This window comes from Pteropus vampyrus, unplaced genomic scaffold, assembly GCF_000151845.1.
Source record: "Pteropus vampyrus isolate Shadow unplaced genomic scaffold, Pvam_2.0 Scaffold1, whole genome shotgun sequence".
Lineage (NCBI taxonomy): Eukaryota > Metazoa > Chordata > Mammalia > Chiroptera > Pteropodidae > Pteropus > Pteropus vampyrus.
Genome location: NW_011888782.1, coordinates 3,655,208 through 3,670,271, shown reverse-complemented (window position 1 = coordinate 3,670,271; position 15,064 = coordinate 3,655,208). Strand labels below are relative to the sequence as shown.

The window sequence follows — 15,064 nt, the reverse complement described above, 5'->3', positions numbered from 1 at the left end:
TCCAGCCCAGGAGCATTCAGCTCCATTCATGCCCACACTTATGTCTCCACAGCAACCAACATAAGCACAAGCTTGACTGTGTGTTGGGAGCTGGTGACAGCTGAAGGAGGCCTTGTGGCTGCTGAGGGCTTTTTACTGTAAACCAGCTGGAGTCTGAAAAAAGAGTTGAACAGGCCCCCACCTCTCCCAGGCCTCCCACTTCTTTTCCCCTTCATCCTGTGCTGCTGCTCACCTGGCCTTCTTTGGGATTTTCTCAGAAGTCTGGAGAAAAGACGAGGAGCTTTCCTACTGCAGCTGGTAGTTCTTTCTTGGGACATGTGCTTCAGAAGGGACCTTCCAGGGGACCCAGAAGCGCAGAGGGTGGGGTGATGATGGCCATCCTACCTGTAGAGACCTGTCCGACTGGGGCTTTCTTACTCTACTGTGACATGGGGTTTGTTCAAGCGTTTGCACTTGTCCCGTGTATGAGAGACCTGCAGGGGGGGTCGTTATCGTTAAGGGTTGAAATTGGGCTACCTCTTTGTGCCCAAATAGAACGGCTCAGTTTCTGGGATCATCCATACTGGGGTGGCCCCCGAAGGCTTCCAAATTCCCTGTGGTCATCCAGAAACCCAATACTCTACCGCTGAGATTAGTGTTCAGGATTTAGGGTGGCATCAAGTGAGACAACGACCCTTTTCCCTCTTGTTTGTCTTCCTGAGAGCTCTTTTAGGCAAGGTCATGATAGGAAAAATAAATGGTGGAAAAGATGGATGTCCTCTGTGTCCTGGGAGCAGCAGGGCCCTGAGCGAACAGTGTGGGTTTGGGTGACATGCTCCTTCACTCTCCATGTCTGCCCATAGAAAGTGAGGGGTGGAAGGCCAGGATGTCTGTCTGGGCAGTTCGAACCCTGGAAACGCTTTTCCCAAAATAACTGAGATAAACGGCTTCTTTTCTTTTTTGTTTCTTTATTTGAGTCAACTGCCTCAGCCCGCACTTTCTCTGCTGGGCAGCCTTGAAGGTAAGAAAACACCTGCCTCACAGGCATAGAGCTGGCTGCCATGGTGACTGCTGCTAAGATTCTCTTGTTCAGGTCCAACTAGAAGGTTGCGTGGGGACATTGAATCAGGGGGCTTGGCAATTTGCCAGTTTACTAACATTCTTTGAGAGGTATTGTGACATAGTGCTAAGGCACTGAGGTAAAATTTAGGAAACTTGGTTATTTCTCTGGACCTGCCACTAACTCCTGGGACACATGTGCAGTATTGGACAAGCAATTTGTTCTCTGTGAGATTTGTTTCCTGATCTGTAAAATGAAGGGATGGACCAGATTGCAAAGATCCTTTTAGACGTCGACTTTCTCTGACTTTGTGGCTAACAAGTTGCTTGCTAATTTATAGAATTAGCATCTACCCAAAGAAGGGGTCTTGGTGCGTATTTCTCTTCTGAGCATTGGCATCTGAATATCCATGATGTGGTTCACCTTTGGACAGCTCTGGACTTGAGTGACATCTTTGTGATCTACTAGCTAAGTGATCTTGGTCAAGTGGTTGTAGTTTAACTTAACATCTCAGTTTCCACCTCTGTAGAATGGGGATAATAAAAAATACCTATCCCATTAGATGACAGTGAGGATTCAACGAGCTAATAGGTACAGAGCTTTGCATTGCACCTGGAACACAGTCAAGTTCTCAGTTACTGGCTGCAACATGATTCCAAATGGTGGTGAGCAATTTGGAGTCCAGGCCACGTGCCTCCTCCTGGGATTCTTCACTTCTACTCTAATCCCATCTGCTCTTATTTGGTGGCTGGGAGATTTGCTCATGGTTCGAAAGAGCCCAGTTTCAGAACTCAAGGTCTCCATTGAAAGCCCAAGGCTGAGCAGGGGACATCACAGGGCGTGGGCCATGGAATCGGAGGTCTGGGCTCAGAAGCCCTGCTCCATGGGACCTTGAAGGTCAGAGCTTCAGTTTTCCACACCTGAAAAAGGGGGGTGGGGGGCATAATAGAAGGTAATTCCAGGGGTTATTGTGAGGGTCAAAGGAGAAAGTATGGGAGGGCTTAGCTCTGACCTAGTGGAGTATGTACTTGGGAATTGTTGTTCCTTGAGGGGTGACACCAGACTTTCTCAACCTGGAAAGCATGGGGTCATACCTGAGGCTAATAACAGTGTACTAATTTCTCAGCAGAAAGGCCTGCTGATGGGCAAAGCCCACCCATAGGCAGCCCTTCCTGTGGCTGTGAGGGAGAAAGCCTCTCACTTCCCCCCACAAGGGTGAGCTTGCTTATAACCCTCCTCCCCTGCCCCAGGCACTGCAGCCCTGAGAGTGTCCACCCTTTGGAAGTTGTGCAATCCTGCGAGGAACCTAGCTGGTAAAACAAGCTACTTCCTTGTTCATCCATGTCAGGAGAACAAGACCCTCTGTCCGCATAGCATCTGTCTTGTATAGAATGACTGTCTTTCCCCTTCAAATGGACAGCAAATGCCAAGTCACCAGGCCTGCCAGCATGAGTCCCTCTGGGCAATCAGAGGAAGGTTAAGTATGAAAATTTCAAATGGAATGCCATCAAATGGTGGCTGATTTGGCAAAGATGCTCAGTTTACTGGCCATATACCCATTGCTGCCACTTTGCATTTTGTTGAATTTCTTTTTTCTAAATGAGGCAATAAAATCTATTTAAACTTATTCAGGTTATTATTTATTACCATGTATAAATCTGTCACTCTATCTCTAAATTAATTATGACTCTTACTTAAGATATATAGCTTTTGATAGACTTCCCATCAGTCCAGTGACCAATGACCAATAGTTATTGCACCTCCTATTATACACTTCACTATTTTATTGAATAGGATTCATAAGACAAGCTAACTCAAGGAGCCTGAAGTCTATCTGTGACATTAAAATAACACAGATGAGATAATTAACAAGGAGCAAAGTATCCACATGGTGGTGTCTCAGACACACAAGTAGTTGGAGTTTATATGAGAGCAAAGCAGTTACAACAAAGAGACAACTGATTTGCGTTCAAGTCACAACCCCACTGCTTAGCTGGGCACGTCTTTGAGCCTCAGTTTACTGATCTGTCAGGTAGGGAAAACGTTAACAAACCTGAAGGCTGTTGTAGGCCAGTGCTTAGCACATAAGTGTCCAGTACAGGTTACTGAGTATTTGTGATGGTTGATGTTTGCAAGCTATGTAAAATTAGTTTAAAGAATGTTTGTGTTGTCTGCTTTAGATCACAGATAAAATGTCTTCTGGAAAGCAAGCAAAACAAACTTAAACCTTATAACAGAATAAATTACAAATGAATTGGGATTTAAATATAAAATATGAAATTATAAAATTATTAGAAGAAACCTGGGGAGATTTTTAGAGTAACTTTAGCATGTAGAAAAACCCAGAAACCATAATAAAAAAGCTGCTACCATAACTTCTACCACCTAAATTTTGTGCGTGGGAAAAACAATCAAAAACAAAGTCAAGTCCACGGCCATGCCACCATGAACAAGCCCAATCCCATCTGATCTTGGAAGCTAAGCAAGGTTGGGCCTGGTTAGTACTTGGATGAGAGACCACCTAGGAAGACCAGGTGCTGTAGACATAAATAAAATAAAAAATAAGGGATTGTAAGCTGACAAGGTCCTTGCAATCTGTGAGGTTAATCAAGGGTTGCCTCACCTAAAAAAAAAAAAAAAAAGTCAAAAGGCCAAAACAAACTGAGGAAATATTTGCAAGTCATATAATAAAGTGCTACTTTCCTTTTATGTAAGAAAAATTTATAAGAGAAGACCAGCAACCTGATGGAAAAATGAAAAAAGTGCAAATGGCTCTGAAGCATGTGAAAATATTCACCATAAGAGAAATGCAAATTAAAACCACACTGAAATACCGTTTTTATCTATCGGATGGGCGAAATTCAGAAGGTCTGATGTCGCATGTGCTGGCGAGGGTGTGTGGAAACAGGTACGCATATCTCTGTTCGTGGGGAGGATGCGAACTGATGGAGGCTTTGTGGAGATGAATTAGCCAACATGTGTAAAAATTACAAATACACACACTCTTTGGTCCAGCAATTTTATTCTAGGAATTCATTTAATGGACACACCACCGTACGCAAAGATGCATGCTAAGATTATTTTATTGTATCATTGTTTATATCAGCAAATGTTTGCTAATTACCCAAATGTACATCAATAGGAGGGCAGGATGAACAAATTGTGGTTCTTCCAAGTGAAGGAAAATTATGTAGCTATAGAAAGGATGCATTTTATGTAGTCACACAGAATAATCTCTTAGAAATACTGTGAAGAAACTGAGAGAAGACCATATTCATAGTATTATATAAGTAAGTTTACTCGAAATAAAAGGGAAAATATTGTACCTACTTGCTTGCCCTGTATGCATAAAATTATCATGGAAGTATACACAGGAGACTAAGCTGCTGATGAGAATTAATTGGAACTGGAACAGATGTGGGAAAGTTTTCATGTATACCTTTTTATGAGTTTTGAACTTTGAATTGCATGAATGTGCTACTTATTCTAAACAATTAAACAAAATTCCATATATGCATACAAAACAGAGCCTCTCATCTGAAGCACAGGGTGGGATTTTTCTGTCTTTAAAGGTCTGTTAGACCCAAATTAACAATAGGAATTGAGATCTCAGAGAATTTCCAGACCGATAGAATCACACAATCATAGTGCTGCAAAATCCTAAGCTTTATCTTGCCAACTTGTTCAGTTGAGAAGCTCTGCTGCTCAGTCAAGGTCAAGTGGGTCAGCCTGGGGTCTCCCACTTTCTGAAATTCAGGGATTTGAGTGACTCCGTGAGACCAATGGGTAGAAATGTCCGTCTGTGCCAGTGGGCATCCGGGGGTTCCCAGGGGCTCTGCTCCCTCCTCCCCACCTGCTGTGGACCCTCAGACAACAAATACTGAGGGGGGTGGGGCAGGGAGGTGGGGGCTCTATGGAAGGAGCTAAGTAAGCCACTTGGTTTTGAATCACAAGTGTCAGCAGAGCTAAGATGTCACCGTGGAAGAATGAAGGTGTGGAAATGTGATGATTGGAAACACAGGGTCTTTCCACTCAGCCCCAGTTGTCAGAGGGTGTAGGAAATAACCCACTCTTTGGGCCCAATGCAGCTGGAAGGTTTTGTCTCTGACCTATGGCCAGACCTCCTGAATAACCCTAGAACGTGGCCTCCCCTGTCAAGCCGTAGCCGAAGATTTAATAGCACTCACTGATTTATGCTGGCCGCTGTAATCAGATTCGGAGCCAGGCGCAGCCAGACGTGGGGAGGTTTCTTGATGTTCCTTTGTCTCCTAATAACATTGTCTCCTCCTTCCTCTCTATTTACCACATGCCATTTGGTCAAATTAGAACTTGAACTTAAAAAAGCAGATGCCTTCCTTTAGATAAGGTCCAAAAATTTCCCTCGTGGGAGGAAAGAGGGATGGGTTTGTCTCCTTGAATCTATGCACAGTCAAAGGAGTCACAGTTGATATATGACTTACTATAAAGTAAGTATGGGATGATTCCGTGTGGGATGATTCTCTTTCATCCTTGTAGCTAGAGGAGATTTTTCCTCTTCCCGGCATCCCTGTAAGGGACAGAGGAGAATGTCCTCATGTTCTTTGTGGAAATTTAATTACCTTCTCCAGGTCTCTTGATGAGTGGCTACAGGCTCTTCCAGACAACACTGGTGTTCTAGCTCTGTGCAGCTCCAGGAGCCCCCAGATATTTGACCCACGCCCAATCCTAACCCTTATGAAGATATCTTCTGGTTCTTTGTTGCCTACTTAAAATTATTTAATTCTTTTTTATTATGAAAAATTTCAAACATTCAAAAAAGTGGAAAAAATTATCCAGGGAACATCAATATGCCCCGCTGTTATTGGCTGAACTGTGTGCCTCTCAAAAATCATTAAGTGGAAGCCCTAACTCCAGTACCTCAGAATGTGACTGTATTTGAAGATAGGGCCTTTAAAGAGGTGACATGACTATATGAGGCCTTTAGGGTGGGCCTTGATCCCATCTGACTGGTGTCCTTATAAGAAGAGGAAATTTGGACACAGATTGACACTAGGGATGCTCAGAGGGAAGGCCATGTGAGGACACAGCTAGAAGGCAGCCATCTGCAAGCCAAGGAGAGAACCAAACCTTCCAACACTTTAATCTCAGACTTCTAGCTTCCGGAACTGTGAAAAATAAATTTCTGTTGTTTAAGCTTCCCAGGTACATTGTTATGGCAAACCAAAACACCTACCACATAGATTCTGCAGTCATCATTTTGCCGTATTTATTCTATCACGTATTTGTCCATCTTTCTTGTTTTTTGGGTGGATTCCAAAATGAGTTGCAGATCCTCTGCGCACGTTAAAGACTAAATTATTCAACAGGGAAGGTAAATGCACATTTGATTAAAGGCCACTAATGCACATGATTGAACCCTTTCTGTGGCCAGAATAGTGAGAGAGGCAAGTAGGACTGTCTGTCATCCTGCAATATGAGTTTACAAACCAGGAAACTGGGACCCAAAGATGAGTCATTGTAAGGCTTGATTAGAAAGACATGGAACTGGAGGCTGGTAAATTCCTCCAACCCTAGCTGGCTGAGACGACACCTGCCTTTTTTTTTTTTTTTTTTTGTAGGTTCCCTACGCATTCTCTCTGGCTGGTGGGGACAAGGGGGTGGGAAGTCACCACTTTGTGCCGGTAACCAAATCTCCAGAAATCTCCAGGGTCAGACATCTGCATTCAGTCCTGGCCTACTACCCACTGGCCGTGTATGCCCTTAGGTACGTCCCTAAGTCTCTCGGCCTTGTATGAAAATGAAGATGTTAGTACTGACACGTACCTTGTAGGGTTGTTGTGGGGACAGGAGAAAGTTATTGAATGCTCGTGGAATGCTTCCGGTAGTTGGCACTTCACTGTTGCGTTAGGGTAATGCTGTCCACTGTAACAAACAAGCACCCACATTTTAGTGACTTAATCTAACCAAAATTGATTTTCTGCTCATGCAGCAGTCCAGTGTCCCTGGTTGGGGGCAGCTCACCTCCACGCTGGCATTTCAGAGTGCGGGCCCTTTTTCCATCTGTGGCTCCACCATCTCGCAGGGCTCTGGTCATCTGCATCCAGGCAGAACCGTTGGAAAGAAGAGTCACATGCCCCAGGTATTCTCACTGCAGAGGCAGGAAAGTACAGCCACGTCTCAGGGACAGCTGTGGCCTATGGAAGGGGGAGCACACATTTTGGGGGAGTACTAGCCTTCTCTGTAGAGCCCCAGGGAGAGAGGTGCTGTGATGTAAAGTCAGTGGCCAGGAGTTAGGTGTGGAGAGAGCCAGCCAGTCAGGGAAGGGCCAGGTCAGAGGGAAACCTTCCTGCTCCATGGGAGCAGTGGGAACAGAAGAGGGGATGGTGAGGGGTGGCAGGAGGAGTGGGGGTTGGGAACAGTGGTCGGGAAGGAGAGCCGTTCCTCGGGGCGGGATAAGATGGCCACCAGGGAGCACCTTCTCACAGGGCTGTGTGCAAGATTCCTTTTGAACTTGGTACTAACTATGTGGCCTGGACTTGGCTTCTCCAAGAGTCCTTTTCTCCTCTATAAAAGGAGGATATTTTATATGCTATGAGGAGTAACTGCAATATTACGTGGGAAGTGCTGAGCCCACCATCGTCATTTCATGATGAGGATTCTGCTAAACAAGGGTCAGCAAGTATGCAGCACAGGCATCACTCCTTCCTCCCATTTCAGGGAGGACGACACTGATAAGTCCCAACCCTCTTTCCTCTTAACACAGTGTTCCAGGGAATCTGTACCACTCAGTTCAAGTTAGCAGATGAGATGAAAACTCTTTGCCCTCCAGAGTTAGACCATGGACTTATTCATCAATATATCCTGGTGGCAGAGCAAGAGCTTGACATACAGTAAGTGTTCGATAAATGTTTGCAGGCTGAAATGGAATCTGTTATACGGCTCTACTGCTGGGGATTCTGTCTAAACCAACTTAGCAGCATTCTTGCTAAAACTGGACTCTGCAAGCATGGACGCAAAGCCCAACTTCAAAGCCTTGTCGAGAGCCTGACCAAAGTTTCCTCAAGGAGACTCTTTGTTAGTGGGAAAGAACCTATGTCCTCCAGGCTACTTCTCTGTCCTCCAGGTTCGGATGGGACAGCCAACTTGAGGTGCTCTGGGGTGGATGGGACCCTAGGCTCTGCCCCTAAACATGCAGATGTCTTTGCCTCACACTGGGAATTCTGGGTCCTTGAGAAGGATTCTGAGTTATCCAGGCTCCACAATCTCTCTGCACAGTGGGGGTGGGAGACACAGCAGGGGGAAGATGCAAAGCAGACTCCGCTTTGGTGAGGACCAACAGGGAACAGGCCTGCATGTGCCAACAGTGGGGACAGGAGCTTCTGGAACAGTGCCCAGGGAGGCAGTATTCCAGAAATGGTCTTCTGTCCTGGTTGATAAATACCAGAGCTGCAATTAAGACAAAATACTGTGAATATGACACCTGCTGACAGCTGCAGGAAGGCCCCGGAAACTTATTATGAATTAAATTTTGCAGGCAGCTCTGCTGTGGTGAGCTGGTGCTTGGGCCAGTGAACCTGAGGGTACTCCGCAGGCTGCTACCTCCAGTGCAAGGATTGCCCTCCAGGGTAGAAGCGGGGAGAGTGATCCTCCATCCCTGTCAGGGCCCCTGTGAAGGGCTTTTTGTGTCTCAGAAGTCATAGCTGGAAAAGGCTTAGGCTCATCTTGTCCCACGCTACCATTATACGTTTTGGAAAACCAAGGCCCAGTGGGGAGCTAAGGTCACACAGTAAGTTTCCGGCCACACCAGGGCTGGAAACCAGGATTCCGTATCCCGGGCTGGCAAGCTTGGCTGAAGGGCCGTCATCCGTCGTGGAGCATACATCCAGGCGTTTGGTTTAAGGAATTTCAACTGTTAGTCCCTCAAGAGATAGAGACAGAGGCAGAGAATGGGACAAAGTTAGAGATGGGGAGACAGAGAGAGAGAGAGAGAGAATGAGACTGAGTCAGGAAAGAGAGTTGCAGGAGGAGAGAAACGGAGATAAGAGGTACAGAAGGAGACGTGCATGAGCCTGAGTCGTTAGGTTCAGAATAGAGATTCGAACACCTGAAGGGCTGGACGGGACCTCAGAGGTCATCTAGTCCAGTCACCTTCTTTTTTACAATAATGAAACAAAGTATACAAAGGTTTACTTGTGCAAACCTTTTAAGAAAAACATTGATGCCAAATGGTAAGAAAAATAAATGCTTTTGGTGCTAACAGTGGCAAAACTCCCATCTCCAAGAGTTTCGAAATGAGCTTTAAAGAATGGAGAGGTGCAGGAATGACCCAGCCCAGGACATCTGAGAAAAGGTGATGCAGATGATATTTCTGCAACTGTCTGGGATTCGGGCCTCTATGCCTTCCATGCTTCTTTCTCTGAGATCTTAGATTCTGTGTTTCTGAGAACAGAGAGGAATGCCCCAGAGAGAGAACACAGCCTAACCCTTTCAATCCTCACTCCTCTCATCTTGATGCCAGTAAATCTTCTCTGCTTTCAAAGCTCAGCTCAAATGCCATCTCTTCTCGGAAGCTTTCCCTGATTTCTCACTTGTATTCCCTGCTCCAGCTGGTACCCATCACTTCCTTCTATAAATCCCTCTACACACGCCAGCTGCATTTTAGCCTCTTCTCTTTTCCCACCTTGTACAATAGTTCTCTTTGAAGATGTTGATGCAAGAGCCCCTATTCTATGCCAGGAACTACCAAAGCCTTAATAGTTCTTTAGTCCTTACAACAAGTAACAGGGCAGGTTTCATCTTATCCACTGTACGGATAAGAGAACTGAGACTCAGAGAGAGTGAATAACTTTCTCGAGGTCATACAGCCAGTAAGTGCAAGACAAGGACTGCAGCCCAAGTTTGCCTAACTCCAGGGCCTGTACTCTTTCCACAGCACTGAACAGCACGCTCCGAGGGCAGGGACTGTGTCTAGTCATTGCGTCTTGCACACGATTGGTACTCGATATGTGTTTCTGAATGAATGATAGAGTAAATGAATGAATGAATACAAGAAATAGTCTTTCTTTTGGAGACTATAGCTCAGGGGTCAGCAAACTACAGCCTGCGGGCCAAATCTAGCTTGCCTCCTTTTTCGTAAGTGAAGTTTTATTGCAACACAGCCACACTATTCCTTCATGTATTGTCTATGGCTGCTTTCATGTACTATGGCAGAGTTCCACTGCAACAGTGACCATGTGGCCCATAGAACCTAAAATATTTACTGTCTAGTTCTTTCCAGAAAAGCCTTGCCGACTCCTTCTATAGCCTATGGTCTTTACTAAGCTGGTTAAAACAACAGAGCTTATTGCTAAGTACTAATAATCTTGTCTTTATGACCTGGAATATTTGTGTGTGTGTGTGTGTGTGTGTGCGTGAGCGCGCGTGCACGCGCACGCTTGTGCATTGGGTATGCCTATAAAATTTCAGACAGATTTCTACACGTGTCTGATACATATCACCTTATTATTTTACAGGCAGGCTTCATCTAAAAAGGTTTACCCCACAGGCTTTAATTAATTTAGCTTTTTTGGCAGCACCTTGGCACAGACATGGTGAAGGCTAAGGGACCCTGGCAACAAAGGTCTCCCCTGAAGCAGTGGAGGGCAGACTCCCCAGACAGTCACAGTGAGGGTGGACATTGGGGCTGGCCAGAGCAGTATCATCATGGCAATTTCTGAGCTGAATGAAAGAGGCCAGTTTGATGGACTGCACTTCATTTCCTCTCTGCTTGCGATCAGTAGCCCAGGCTCCCGACCTCAACCCTTCCCTTGGACTGAGAGGACTCTCCCTCTCCCAAGCTGCCCCCTAGTGCTACCTCCTGAGAGGCAGCTCAGGACTGGCCTCTGGACCCCTGGCGTCTGGGGCAGAAGCAACACCAAAGAAGAGACTGGCTGACTGTCACCCAAATGCCCAGCAGGCCAGATGCTGGGAACACTCAGGGTGTGACAGATCTCACCCTGTCTCTAGTGTGTGCTCCCTGGCCAGTCCGCCTTGGGCCTTGCCCACAATGCTGGGCCCGTCTCTCAGCCTCACTCATCTGCTCACCACTTCGGGACTGCTCTGTTACTCAGCTTGCTGCTTGGGTGAGTTTGTGTGTGTGTGTGTGTGTGTGTGTGTGTGTGCGCGCGCGCACGCGCATACATGTCCACTTGCATGCGCGCGTACATTGTGTTGGAAAAGAGGACTCTCGGAAAGCAGACTTGATCTAGGAGCTCTCAGCGGCCTTTAAATCTTAAACTTCTCAGCTAGTTTTGGAATCGCAATGTAAAGGGGTCTGACAGTGGACTTGGTGGGGGCCTCGGCACACATGCTCACGTGCGTGTGCACCTGTGTGTTCCCGCTTGTGATCTTGACTTCAGAGTGGAAGGCTGGCAGCTGCTTCTCCATTGGCTTTGGAGTAACATTGTGTCCTGTGGTCTGGGGCCACCCTCGCCTTTGGTGGCCGAGACACTCTCCATCACTCTCCAGGCTGACTGACGTGGGTCACGAGGCTCACCATCCCAGGGCAGTAGCTACCAACCCACTAAATCGTTTTCTTTATAGATTGTGTCCTCACCTGCCCCCCATGACTACTCAGGAGCAAGCCGCAAGATGACAAATCCTAACATGGTTTTTCAGAGAAGTTCAAATACCTTCAACTTTTAGGATTAGTTTGTTTTTCAAGGTGTGTGCTATGTGTGGGGGTCGAAGAAAGGTTGTAGGGTGAAGTCTTCTCTGGGATATGCGGATCAGGGAAAACCAGGCAAATTGCAACCAGTTAAGGTGACTCAGGGTCCAAATGCCTAGTGATGCTGTGGAATGTGTGCCCTTCCCCTCTCTTCTCCTTGAGCTCCTTCTCAAAAAGGCAGGGAAACGCCTAAAAGCAGCAGGAGGAAGTTGGACAGTCCATCAACTGCACGAGCAGTTACGGAAGGGTTACTATATGGCGGCACTTGGAATTTTCTCAACCTACTAAGGCAGGATATTCATGTCACTTCTTTCCTTTGATGGCTTCCGATGACACATTTGCTTGATTTGAGGGGAGCTTCTTGATGCAAGAAAAAGAGGCAGAAACAGAAAGGGCTGTCTCTAGTACCTTGTTGATGGGCATGTCTTGTGAATGAGAGATCTAGGTGGACACAGTGGGGATCCTGGTGTCAGATGTATAAAAAGGACTTGAGAGATGGTTTGAGCCAAACTCTTTGTGGTACAGATGGGGAAACTGAGTTTCAGATTGAAAAGGGAGTCACATGGTCACTTGCATTCAGACTCACATTTTAAGTCTCTATATTTCCAAGAATGAGTGGAGTGAATCACTTTCCAAGGATATGCCCCAGAGTCAGGTGGGTACTGAGTCCAAAGGGCAAAGCCAGCATCAACAACAGCAACAAACAAACAAACAAACAACCCAAATTTTGCCAAAAGCCTGATTAGACTCAGCATTGTTTCTGCTCATGATTTGACATTGCAGTGGCCACATACAAAGTGACTTTAGTGTCTTTAAGTCAGGGCGAGCAGTCCCAAAATTCCATGATAGATGGCATTTCCAAGGCAGCTGCCTGGAGCTGAGCCACGTGACGCAGCCAGGTTTCTGCGCCCCATGTACACACACACATAATTTTTCCATCACAACAGAGCCTGCTGGGGCTTTTCCAGGCTGGACCCTGAGCTCAGACACGATTCCACGGAGGCAGCGTAGTCCAGAGAGAAACCCACAGGCCACTCGGATGACACCAAAATAGACATGTGAAGCCCTGGCTTAGGTGACTGGGAAGGAGGGGTAGGGGTGGGGGGGAAGTTGTTCCCAAACACGTCCACCTGATGGAAATTTTCGGAGCTGGAATGAGCTGTAAATAAACTAGACTGTGCTAAAAACAAACATCTCCAGGCAGTTTGGGGGGTGGGCAGAAATGCCTGCTGAAAATGAAAAAGGTTAAAGGGGAAAGGGATGGGGAGTCTCCAGTTTCCAGGAAGAAATAAGAGAAGTGATTGCTTTAAATGATGCAGAGTCTTTCATCAGTGGAAGGACACACAGGGCGTGGGGTGAAGGGGGGCACTGGAGGCCATATATGGTCTGGAAAAATAAGTGGTCAAGAGTGCAAGTGAACCTGCAGCCCTCCCAGGTGTTCCTGGCTGGGAGAGGCTTTGCAGAAACCCGCATCCTCAGGCCTTAACTGTCTGCTGAGGCCAAAGAGAGGCAAGGGAGAAACTGCAGCTGGGTGACCTTGACAGGGTTCTGAAGTGCTGGTGCATGTCTGCCAGCCATCTCCACATGCCCGAGGCAGGGTGGAGCAACAGAGCTCGCCCGTGCCTAGCTCACCCCACACTCTGGGGAAGAAACTGGAGGAGGAATACCATTGGTATCAATGTCAAGTTTTGTAGCAATATAGCTATATTAGTTTACCACCGAGAAGGAGAAAAGCAGCCCATGACAGCTGGAGCGGGCCTGCCATTCACAGCTGGGCCATGGTGTTCTCCTGTCGAACATAAACGATCCCATAGAGCAACATCAAAGGCCACTCTGTGACTGTGACGGGTCAAGATAAAACAAGGAAGGCCACTCTGTCGCCATGTCAGACATAGACAGAATGAGACTATCAGCCGACCACAAAAATGACCAGCTATCCCTCTGTCTTTGGTAATGTGAGTGACTTCTGCTTCTTTACCAGTCAAGCTTCAGTCTCTTTCTGGTCTTCTCTTCGTCCAGACAAGAATTAAGATACTCAGTCATAGACCAGCCCTGGCTTCTCGACAGCATCCAATTAAGAGCGAAGGCAGACTTTGCTTCCTCAGTCTCCCCCAACGCCACCTGGCAAAAGTCCGAATCCTAGACTAAACCTCTTCTCACACCCTGTCACCCAGATGCCCACGGTCCCCCCTGGCGTGTGCCCTCCCTGTTGCAGTGAGTCAGTAGAGCCCACTGTGTTCAACTAGAGGTACGGTCCTGGTGGTCTCCGGTTGGAGAGCATTGATGCTGGACATTTCAGGTCGTCGTTATGGGAGACCCCTGCCTTCCTCTTAGCTCCTGACCTTTATTTCCACCCACAAGCAGTCATAGAGGAGAGATCTAGAGGAAGGACTCTGGAACCAGACTGCTGGGTTCAAATCCTGTTTCTATCACGTACTAGTTGTACACCTTGGGCAAGTCATTTCACCTCTTTGCCTCAGGGAATCAATCTATGAAATGGGGATGATAATTATAATAAAAGTACTTAACTCTCAGACTTGCTGTGAGGATTAAATTTATATGTGTAAAGCATTTAAATGGTGCCTGCTATGTAATAATGCCCATCTTCCCACTGTCTTAAATAAGTTTTTTTTAAATTAATTTTTCAAACATTTTTGTGGAATATCTAGTGTATGCCAGTTACTGTGCCAGACCCTGGGGATAAAAACTGGCTCCCATAAAACATGAGATCGTCAGAGATATACAAGGATAAAGGCCAACATAGGGGTAGGAAGTCAAGGAAGGCTTCCTGGTGGAGGCAGCACCTGACAGTTTTCGATGTAGAATAAGAGTCTCCAGATAGGCCTGGGCATGGGAGGGCTGGGTGGGATATGAGCAGAAAGGCTTTGGCAGCCACTTTACCATCTACAGGTCAGGGGCACAGTTTAGGCATCTTTCTTCTTCCTGCAAGGCCTAGCCCGGTGCCTGGCAGAGCATGTGCTCAGACGAACGGACGTTTAACACCACATTTGGCAGCTTTCCCCACAAACCTGTGCCTCCTCTGATTTTTCCATCTCATACTCTACCACCATTGCCCTGGGGCCCCTGCAACATCAAAAGAGTCCTTGACTCTTCCTTCTCTTTCTCTCCTATGGCACAGTGGCCCCAGTTTCCTTCTCTCCAGTAACGTGTGCACCAAGCCACTCCACGTGACAGTGAAGCTCTAAAGGTCCAGGGCCCTCTCTTTGTCTCCTCACACTCATGTATTGAGACATTTAACGGTAACTCTCCAGTGAGCGTGGGGGACACCGAATGTGTATGTAGGGTCCGGAGTCTAATATGTGTTTTACATCATGGCTCAT

The 15,064-nt window shown here is 46.7% G+C and overlaps 1 pseudogene; it reads left to right on the top strand.

The window, feature by feature from the left end:
* The first annotated feature begins 3,466 nt into the window (after positions 1 to 3,466).
* On the top strand, positions 3,467 to 3,585 carry LOC111736968 (annotated as a pseudogene).
* Positions 3,586 to 15,064: the final 11,479 nt, after the last annotated feature.